General features: G+C 46.1%; 1 long non-coding RNA gene across 1 annotated transcript; it reads right to left on the minus strand.

The window, feature by feature from the left end:
- Window positions 1–4378: 4378 nt before the first annotated feature.
- LOC124481968 lies at window positions 4379–7317 on the minus strand. The gene is made up of 4 exons (XR_006957707.1): window positions 7070–7317; window positions 6143–6193; window positions 5908–5974; window positions 4379–4420 (listed from the first exon to the last, which is right to left on the minus strand). It is a non-coding gene; the product is annotated as an uncharacterized LOC124481968 (long non-coding RNA).
- Window positions 7318–11531: the final 4214 nt, after the last annotated feature.

Here is an 11531-nt window from a genome sequence, read left to right on the forward strand (position 1 = left end):
GTGTGTGTGTTCCTAAATAAACACACCTCCTCCTACATTATACGGGCCATTTGCATGAAGGTTATGATTGCTTCCAGCACCACATCTCTTCACTCTTACACACATACACTCTTACACACATACACTCTTAAACACATACACTCTTACACACATACACTCTACCATGATGAAGCCCATGTGCTTACTTACACAGCCCACTCAGTGCAAGTCTGATTTGTGTATTGCAGGACCCAGTCACAGGAAACAGGCATGGCCTGGCCAGGCAGAACCACACTGCAGCTCCACAGTACAATACACACACAGCTACAGTAAATACATACAGTACTACAGTCCACGTTTCTGCAGAACACATATCTACAGTACAGCTCGGAGTCAGCTCACGAGGCTTCACAGAAAAAAACAGCAACACAACAGATTCAACATCGAACAAACACAGGAACTGTGTTCAGGCACTGTCCGCAAAAGCTTAGATAACAATAAAAGTTAGATTTATTTTTCCTTTCACAGCAAATGAGGGGCCAAGGTATGAGAAGCAGATGTTTCGGAGAGAGCATCCAGTCAGTTTGTGTTTTCCAGCATACTTTCTGACACAATCTCCCTGCTAGTCTGCTACTATGGGATGTGCCCCGACCTGTAGGATTTCCCTGAGAGAACACCTAGACATGAGGACTGAGGTCGTCTGTTGTCTTGGTGATGTCTCTTGTGCTGAAGCTCAGCTTCTGGGACGTGGTCAAACCAGGTTAGGGAGCTGCAGGAGACATAAGGACAAACACACGTTGGCTGCTCCAGTTCCTCCCACCTACAGGGTTAGAGTCCAATGAGAACACCCCCCCCCCCCCCCCCCCCCCCACCCCCCCCCCCCCCCCCCCCCCCCCCGCCCATGACAAATCATAATTTCAACGGTATTAGCAGTGGAAATTTAAAAAAGGCTAATATGAGATCAGAGGGAACTCTATCTTGATTAAATCTTAATATGGACTAAATCTCTGGTAGATTACAATGCATGGGAAACAAGAGTGGCAAGCAGAGGAAGATCAGTACAATCAACTGGGAGGAAAAGGGGGCTCGAAAACGTTCTTAGCGCATACTTGGACAGAGTTCATTCACAATCATGGCACTGAATCAAAAGAGAAAAAAAAACACAGTCAAATGTCTAAGATTCAAATCCAACTGAAAATACCACCATACTGTATTCCCCTCACTAATCACTTATCCAGTCAACAGCAATGTACTGGGTCACAGAAGGACTCATGTCTTTCCAAGTCTGGATACGGGTGAGGGTTTAGTGTTGTGCATCAAATATGAGGTCAAAACATACATACATCTGGCTGTCTGTCTAGCACAAATATTTTATGTCATAGAGATCCTATGTCTCAAAGAAAGAGATCCTATGTCTCAAAGAAAGAGATCCTGTCAACTTGGCACGCTGGCCTGGACACACTCTATACACTGCTGCCCCCTGCAGTACATGACCAGAACTGCATTTCTAACAAGCATCTTCCAGCATCAGTTGATATCAATGGTAAAAAGCATTGAAAACTAGAAAGTTACATGTAATGATGGTTTGGATGCCCTCAGGTGGTGAGTCCTACCTGGCACAGCCCTGCCACACACAAGGATGAGTCGTTCTGGCCACATGGGGTCCCGTCAATGACCCGGTCCGACTGCCGCACATAGAATCGAAACCCAATGGCCCGACAGTTGAGTTCACAGTGCTGGTCTCCAGGAACTGTGACATAAGGATGGAAGATAAACAGAAATCAAGAGTTTAGAGCAAGGGTGAGAAAACCCTGTTTGAATCAAGTATATTTCACATACTGTACAGAGAGAGGGAATACTGTAGGTCAAGCCATTTATCAACAACCACACATCCTCCACGCCATGAGGGGGCAGCACAGAACAAATGTCACATTCAAGAGAAAAAGTCGGTCTGAGGCCATGTCACACCATGAGACTAGGAACTGTGTAGTAGTGAGGGAAGTTTTTACCATTCTCTAAAATAAATTAATCTTCGAGTGCTTCTTTTCTTCAATTTAGTACAAAGCTGCTTCATAACCGTGCTCTGTAAAGAGCCAAACTCATGTTGTGTTTACATAACAGCAGGTTGCCCTGAGATTAGCTGTGGTGGCTAAATCACTTGTCTGAGTATATTTGCGGTATGCCATGTAATGACTTGTGGTAAAAGGTAATGCCTGTGGATAGGCAATCTTAGGGGAGCTGCACTTGCCAGAGCTAAGATAATACCTTGTAAATCCTCACAGAGCGAGGGAAGAAGGTTGCTCTGCTCCTCCAAAGTCATCAATTAGTGCCTATTAGAGCCCCTCATCTCAGTGGTGTGTAAGAGACAACAATATCCTCCAGGAATGTGTGTCTGTAGGAGTTGGCATGTCACAGAGTGAATTTCTTGTACAGTCAATCAGCTCAGATGTCCAGACATTGCTTAAACACTTGTAATTCCATTTTTGAGAGTTTGAGATAGGTATCACTGAACTGTCGCTGACCTCATAAATAAAGGCAGAGGTATTTTAACTTCATTAACTTGATGTGTTGATCTGTACATGCCAGCAACCCATGACTACAGACGGGATCAAAAAGTCAAATCTTCTGACAGACATTCATATTGGCAAACATTTCTTTTTGGGCAAAGCATCATTGAAAAGAAACAATATGGTCATTGTGTGTTTTGACTGTTGCTTGGATACCCGAGACACCTAAATCTCTCGACAGAACCCTGGCAGGTCAATAAGACAGGGATACATCACGGTGCCTCCGACAGGTGACATAGTATGGTGCTTACGTCACCACACCTAGGTGGGATGAGTTGAACGGAGGCAAGGGTAGTCACTGTCAGAGAAGACTGGGAGGGAGACAGGAGAGTAGCCCTACCTTCGTTGAAGGGTTCCCATTCGTACAGGCGCCCCATGAATGGCTGGCTGTTGTAGGAGGGAACACTGCACAGCCCGGATGTGTCTGCTCGCTGGGGGGCAGGCCTGGGATGGACACACACAAAAACACGGTGTGTGGGCGTTGAACAGACAGATAGACAGACAGGACACAGACGCACGCATAGGGAGAAAGCTAAGTAAGTCCCAGAGAAAGGGTTGTGTTTCCAGATCATGTCGAGTTGTGACTAATCAGTTGAAATGAGTCATGAGGTCATGTCTTACATTGGTGTTGCAAATCCTGTACTGGCTGTGCTCCCCAATGCAGGAGGAGGTGGGAAGGGGGTTGTAGGGTCTATCTGGGGGTGTCAGAGGTGCTGGGGCCTGGCTGGCTGGGTACCGACCCTGCCCGGCCTGGGGCTGCTGGGGCTGCTGGGGCTGCTGGGGCTGCTGGGGCTGCTGGGGGCTGCTGGGGATGGTGTGCGGAGCCCGGCTGGTACAATGGGGCCAGACTGGGTTGGTTCTGGGCTGGGGGGGCTGGGGGCTGATGGTGGGTTGGGCTGTGGATGTTGGGGTTGTTGTAGTGCTGCCAATTGGAGGACCTGTGGCCTGTGTGTCGGGAAGTGGGGTAGTTGGGGTCAGGGAGCGGAGCGCGTCTTTGTCGAGTGTGAGCGTGCCCCCCTCGGACGCCTGGCCTGTGTCCCGTCTGAAGGGAAAACTACATATGGCATCCTGCCATATCCGTACCTCCCTGGAACGATTGGCTGTCACTGCCCCTCCTAAACAAACAAGCAAAACACACACACACAAACGCTCTATGAAAGAGATATTTCTTTTTAAAGTCTTTCAGCACCATTACAAATCCTCTCCAGGAACATGACTCCTTAGAAGCGGTTGGGAGTCTGTGGCAAAAAGCACTGAGCTTTGTTGTTGTTTAGCTGCTTGGATTCCAGTACCAACATCCCCCATTACTCAACTGTCAGCGCTATTTATTTAAAGTCTTTTTAGTAGGAAGGAGGTCACAAACCTGCCAAACACAAGTCAGACTATTGACTCCATATATAACAGAATAGCGTTACCCCTATAGGGCAGTCAAACAGACCATGGGGTTCCACTGAACCACTTTTAAACTGCTCAGCATGCAGGGCCCTCAAACCAGGCCCAGACCCAGCCCACCACGTGAGGGGTACAGTACCTGCGACCAGGCGAGCTTCCCTCTCTCTCTGTGGACTCCTAAGCTCCCCTCGTCTGCTACTGTTGGAGCTGGGGGGTCTCCCTGCCTCACGATGCAGGGGAACGGAGGGGCGCAAGGCGGACACCACATGTCCCGGGGTGCTGTGGGTAGACCCCAGGTCTGGAGGGGTAGGGAGGAGGCCAGCGAGTGGGGTGTACAAGGGCAGGCATGGCCGTGTCTGCTCCTGCACCCCTCCTCCACAAGTCCGTGAGCAGGAGGTCCACGACCCCCATGCCCCCCAGGAGCCCCCGGACCCCTCCCTGCCGGCTACAGCTCCTTGGTGGGTCTCTGCCCTCTGAGGGACCTGCATCGACACACAATGTCCTGAGTTAGCATCCTAAAACACACACAGCGTGGAAAGAGGTCTCAGACACAACAGGGAAGGCAGGGATAACATCCATTGCTCAGTCAGAGGCTACCTAGACCTAACCCGCTAAAAGGACTAGAGCCAATGACCTCATGTGTTTGGAAATAGTTTTTCACCCCCCTGAGAATGAGATGGGCCTGTATTCAAGGGGGATAAAGCCCAGATTTGGCTGATAGTAGCAGTCTGTTTCTTCCAACACCCCCTATTGGCTACCTGCATTCCCCACTGTTGACTTTATCCCTCTTTGTGACTTTGAGCCAGAAACATATTAGCGGCGATCACTGCTCTCTCTGTCTGAGGACCCAGCAAGTGCCAGCCCGGTGCCAACCCACCTCCTGTGCCAAATGGCTTTGCCCGTGGACCCTCATGGAAATCCTACACTTTAAGAAGCACTTTGTCTCCATTGATGCCAACCTCTTTGAGGCTAAACACACGAAACACACCAAAGGCTTAGCTCAGCTGTCTTTGGCTTTTAGAAGATGGTAAGAGAATACATAAGCGGTGGGGGAGAGTTGGCAGAGCGCCCCCCTTCCTGTCACTCAGCAGCATGGGTCTATTCAGAGAGCCCTCAGGGCCCCGCCCCCCCACCTCCTACTGCGGCCTTTGTAACTCAACTCCACTGTCATTCCGGGGTCAGTCGAGGGTCAAACAGCTGGACTCCTGGAAACGCACGAGGCCAACCCTGACAAACTCTCTCTGAAGTGGAATGCCCATAGCCATGCCCGCCTCCGACCCTCAGTTCAACCCACAAGCTATGGTTGTAAATGTTTGGTTAATCGTTCATCTGTCTGTCCTCTGTTTTCGGTCTGCCCCCGCCCTCCCTCCCGGCCCTGCTCCTCCTCATAGCTCCGGGGATCATGGGGAGGCTTACTGACAGCTGGCATGACCCCTGTGTCTTCCCCTCTGCTACCCAGAGGGCTTTTCACTGCTGTTCCCTCGCCAGCCAACAGATTTACACTCAGGTCACATTTCCCTCAGGCATCCTCACTGACTGATTGCTTGTTAACATGCATACAGGGATAGGCTGTGTTGTACAGTACTTAGCGGCTTTGTGGTTTAACAATAACACTGTCGCTAGCAGACCCTATAAACTTTTCCGCAAAGTTAAAAAGGATTATGCTCCCTCTGGGAGCTGAGCGCTCTAACTGTCAGAGTTCAAATCGGAAGGCGCGATTATGCCTAGTTTGGGTTCGAGTTCAGTGAGCCTTGTGTCTGTGCCAACCACTGGATGAAGCTGAAAGTAGAAGTGACACTCAGCCTGCAAACACTCTGGGGAGGTCTCTCCCAGTGAGCCCAAGGACATCAAACAGACCCCACATGCTAGAACATAGACAATGTGCCCCCTGCAACCCCAACTGTCGCTCAATTCCCAGGAAAACACACATACACACACTCACACACACTAAATCAAATCATCAACTCACCTTTCTGTGGTCTGTTGCAAGCTGGCAGTCCAGTGTGTATAGCCTAAAGAGCAGGAGTATGGAGACTCTGTGTGGAGCAGAGAGAACCAGCTCTAATACACAAGGGGTTTACTCTGACATTTAAATGCAATATATAAATATGCATCTTGGGCAACATAATGAACACTTAGTAAACTGTTGTACAAACATATACTATTGAGATAATGTGTTGTGGGGTAGGATATATTGACTGTACCTGAGGCTCCAGACACACACTCCACACATGCTCCTAATGCTTCTCTAGCTTCTGCAGGGAAGATAAAAGTTGTATTTGCAGCATAAAGCATAAGTAAGCTGAGCCATGAATGATCAGCTCACAGCTACAACTAGAGCCTTAGCCCATATTAGAGTGTATCCCCACGACCCTGACTGCTGTCGACTTGACCATGTGAGTTGACCCCTGACCCCCAGGCTCGAATAAACGACTGAACTGTCCCCCCTGCCGAAACGTTACACCGCTCAGAGACAGCAGGTCTGCAGCCTCCTCCCTCACCGGTAAAATCCTCGATCTTGCGTTCTCTCTCACAAAAAAAAACCTGATGGAAACATAGGCAAGCCTTTTAAAACGCGCATCCTGACATTAAAACCAATCATTGGCACTAAGTTAGCCGCGTTCCGAGTTGTTCCGAATAGATTAATCATAAATTAAGTTAGCAATTTTCTAACTTATTAATTATAGATTGAATAATATTTTTTATGTAGATGGAAAAACCAAACTCATTCCACTCTCTACTATGGAAATGCAGTACAATTAGGAAGCAATCTTTGACGTTGTTGGGCTTGCCAACAACATTTGTTGAACATTTCTGAAGCTTATCACAACCTGGCCTGCCGGACAGATAAACAACTGTAGTGAAAAGTGAAATAAAATATTGCTGGTCGATACAATTCTGAGTAAAGGATCTTGTACCGCCACCTGTATGAAAGGGCGAACGGCTCGATTAACATTTGCTAACATTGTTAAGGGTTTGGCCGCTATTTTTTTTTACTAAGGGCTAAAGACGCAGTTGAATGAAGAATAAATAAGTGTTTTTGCTATATAGTCAATAACTGTAAATGTGTTTTTTTTATCTATTATTTTTTGCCCATGCAAATATTGGGGAAATAATGATTTATTTCCTACCTTGAAAAACTAAATGCGTATGTCAACCTGTTACTTTTTATCAAGTGTGCGATGCAATATGTCTCCTCAAAGGTATTAAGACTTCAGCCCCGTGAGATTCATAAACAAACGCACAAGGTATCCTCATAATCCGAAAGTAACTTGAAGTCCTTGAGTTAAAATGAACTCCCACCGAAACAATGAATCCGTATCAAAACTTCTGTTCATGTCCACATGCTTGACTGCCTCTGCAGAAACTGCTCACTGGTCATCATGGAAGTTATCCTATACACCGTCCACTCGACCGTCCTGCAACACAGTAACACTGGTGAATGAAGTCCATGGGAACGTCATAGAGGTAGACAGCTTGCTGCGCCCCCTGTTGTCCCTATGCCATATGCATGATATACCATGCAGCAGGGACAATGTCTGGAAGTAATGTCTTTAAGTAAGTGTGTGTGTATGTGTGTGTGTAATCCAGAGAACAGTAAACAGGCAGATGGTGGAATGTAAAGAGTAAAATAGACAAAGAAATAGTGAGAGAGAGAGAGAGAGAGAGAGGGATTGAGGTATACAGAGAGAGAGAAAAGAGAGAGCTAGAGAGTGGGACAGTAAGTGAGTGACAGAGAAAGAGAGTTATAGATAGAGTAGTGTAGGGGCTGATTTAATAAACCAAATAGACTACAGTAGCCCTACCCTGGTCTGGGACCTTCCTGTATTCAAGTTGTCCTATATAACCTCTGAAAAGCTTTGTCCTGGGTGGTCACTACCGTCCTCACCCTTCTGAAATATGGACCATGACATTTCACCATGACTACAGAGGAGGCATGCTGTTACATGCTTCCCAGCCACAAGGCTTTTTACTGCCGTCACTGAAGAGTGCCATAGGCTTAGCAACCGCAACCAACACATGCTAACACATTATCTACACAGGCTAATGATTTGTCACAGCTTAAACCATTACCAACGTCAAAGACAAAACCCAACTGCACCGGTCCATCACTCACAAGGAGTAAGGCCAGGGAATAGAAGAATAGTGTATTTACAACTTTTAACAATTATTCATTCAAATGGTTGTGTCATCATAAATAATGAACTGCAGTACAAACGAAAAAAGACTAGTTGTAATAAAGTTAAAATACTGGTCTAAAATGGGTATTCTAATTCTGGTCAGGCCTGATTTTGTGAGAGGAGAGCTGTGTGTGTCAATCAGAAGTCTCGCTCCATAAAGTAAATAAAACATATCGTCAGGAAAACCCATCCCATTTTTGTCTTTGGTTTGTACATTTGCCCAATTTGAAGGGATTCATTGGTGTTCTGCTTGGTTGGGCAAGCATACAAAGCTTGTTCATAGGCTGGTACTGTGTGTGTGTGTGTACTGTATGACACACACATCTCTTTGTGGTTGTATGTGTGTGTGTAAAGGTGCTGGCCCCCATAATCATTTCCATCGTAGCGCTTCCTTCACTGTGTCATTGTTGTCAGTCCTGTGGATGGTAATCAATGGTGGGACCATGTTGAGGTTGTCAGGATTCTGCCTTTAACCCCCATGTTTCCACAACCAAGTTCACGGGTGACCGCACTCCAATTAAAGCATCTTAATGAACTATTGTTCCGGATGACCCATTCAAACCCTACAAGACCAGGTCTGGAAAAATGAACCGCCTTGAACCGGCTCCGGGTCATCACACAAAAATGTGCATGGTCCTGTCATCAGACGACAGCTCACAATAAACAATGTGCTGAGCTCGTTCAGAAGAGAAAGCAACACTCTGCCCTGTGAGGTGGAGCCGACAGAGCCTGAGGTCCAGACTGGTGGACTGTTCAGTGGTGGCAGGTGTTTTCCTAAGCCAGCACACAGGCATGCACACAATCACAATCACTCACATTCACAAACACACACAAGCAACACTACTTATCCCCTCGGTCAACAGCTGCTTCCTAAGCTTTACACCACTTTATGGAACACCAACATTTTGTCCATCTGCTATCACTTACTCTGTTAAACACTTCACCGTAACGTCTTACGATAACCATAAACAAAAACAACATTACAGTAAAAACCTACATTACATTGAGATGTCACTGAGTGAACCTATATGGTAACCATAGCGTCTTTGCTTCTTTGGCCTAACAGCCAAACGAGTATGTTTGTTTACCGTTCTGTCACGTTGTATCTGTGTCATGCTTGCAAGTAAACAACAACACAAACCAGACTATGTGCTAGTGCTGTGGTCCATCAATACATGGAATTCTATATGAAAACCAGCACAATGGGGGACTTGCATAAGCCTTTCTGTGTATCACTCAAATGATATCATTCTGTCAGTAAGAGAACAGAACATAAATATTGCCATGGAAATGTAAAGCCTGGTGACATTTCTTTGATTAATTGAGTTCATGAATGAATGAATTGGCTGTCATAGGGTTTATTTGCTTTAAAGTATCTACAAAAGCGACTTAAATACCACATACATTGCTAGTCTTGTACTTCTCTTTGGTCTTTAGTAGAATAAAGCCTTTGTCATTAGTCTACAGTGATATTCAGGACATGTTTGAGTCATAAGTATTGCCCGACCACCCGAAGACAGAGTGTGTGTTAACTCTTGGTGATCACAATTTACATTTACATTTATGCATTTAGCAGACACTTTTACCCAAAGCGACTTCAAGAGAGAGCTTTACAAAAGAGCATAGGTCACTGATCATAACAACGAGGTAGTCCCAAACATTGCAAGCAGCCAAAACATGAAGCATACATTGTGAAAACTAAACAAGTGCCAAAGGAAGACCCATAAGAGCATGCAGTTATACAAGTTACAAATTAAAACAACATGAGCCTCAAAAAGTGCAAGACTGTACTTGTAGAAGAACAATCAACAGTAAAAAAAAACACAATTGCGTCTTCAGCACCCCTCGGCCTTTTCTAACGGCTCCTCAGAGGCTGAATCATTATTTGTGAGTGTAATAATCATTCAAAAGTGCTCCCAACTCCCGTTGATTTGAGCAGTTGGTGTTCCTTGGGGCTTTCTCTTCTCTAGCCGGTATGAAGGGATCAAGCAGATTAGAGGGCATATTCTTCCCTGACGGTTGTCCCTACATGGAATGATATTCTCAGGTCACAACATTAATTAAACCTTTTGACATGACAGATACTATGTAGGTCTGCGATACTGCAAACACCCCTGCTGTTTTGCTTGTATCCTGCAGTGTTAACAGGGAACCTTACAGAAATAGAAACTTTGTAAGAGTTTGCTTCGCGAGGACGCTCCAGTTCCCAATGTGTCTTTTCAAGATGTTTCTTGGTAGATTTCTCTGTGGTCATCCTTTGTTTTATTTTCTGAATTCAGCCGGGTCCGTCTGTCCCAGAGTTCTGAACTCTCAGAACGGACTTCACGTTAGGAATTGTAGTTCTCACGCCCTTCTGGTCTTTACGGTTGGCAGGGAACAAGTACTCTGTCAGAGTAAAAAGTCTGTCCAGCATTCAGACACAGTTACTAGTTGTAACTCATTAAGTCGTATGGGCCTCATGATGGACTTCTGCTGGTTGGTCCCTTCCCAGCTCCAGCCCTGGGAACACGGGCCCTGGCAGCATCTCTTAACACCCCACACGCCAAGAGATACTTCCTTCTTTTCTCTCTTCTTCTTCTTCTTCTCTCTCTTCTGAGCGTGCTGTCACTTGTCATGCCGATGTGTTTGTTTGCATGTCTCAGACAAGAGCTTTGGGGCGACAACCAACCTCCTGCCATTTGAGTGATTGCAAGTTGGTATGGTATTGAAATAGTTGCGCATTTTTCAGTCATTATCACGCTACCTTATCATTACCACATCTTTACTTCGCTGAGATGTGATTATTTTGCACTGTGCCTGGTAAATACAGACTGTTCCTTGACTTTTATCACTGAAATACTATTAGAACTGCGCACTTCTGATCTTTGATTTGCAACTGTACATTCTATCCGCACGATTGTATGTCACTCTGGATAACAGCGTCTGCACAATGAATGACATGTAATTAATGTCAAAATGTAAACGTACCCGTCGATAAGGGAAACAAACAAGGCACTGCCCTTTCTTGCTCTTATTAGAACTTAGCAGATATAAATCGCTCTGTACTGTGTAAATATGCAATAACAGCAAATGTCAAAAGTGTTTGACAGCTCCAGTTACTAACTGCGTTTTTACCTCTGAGTAAGGCAGTTATGGAGGAGCCAGGGCTGTGGAGAAATGACTGGGTGCCTGGAGCTTACAGTGCACTTTGAGTCCCAGTTGGGCATTTAGCATTCCAGGGAAAACCTTTGGGGTACCTCTAATACTGACCCGTCACTATTCTCTTAGACACATCCAGATTCCCTTTTCACCACTCCTCCTTAAGGCTACAGAAGGCTGCAGTTGATGTTGGACATCTTGGTAATTCTTGACTGACTGTGTGTGTGCTAGTTGGGGCCTCTTTTTTTGGGGGGGGGGTGGTGAGAGAGGGGGT

Source organism: Hypomesus transpacificus, chromosome 19, assembly GCF_021917145.1.
Source record: "Hypomesus transpacificus isolate Combined female chromosome 19, fHypTra1, whole genome shotgun sequence".
NCBI lineage: Eukaryota > Metazoa > Chordata > Actinopteri > Osmeriformes > Osmeridae > Hypomesus > Hypomesus transpacificus.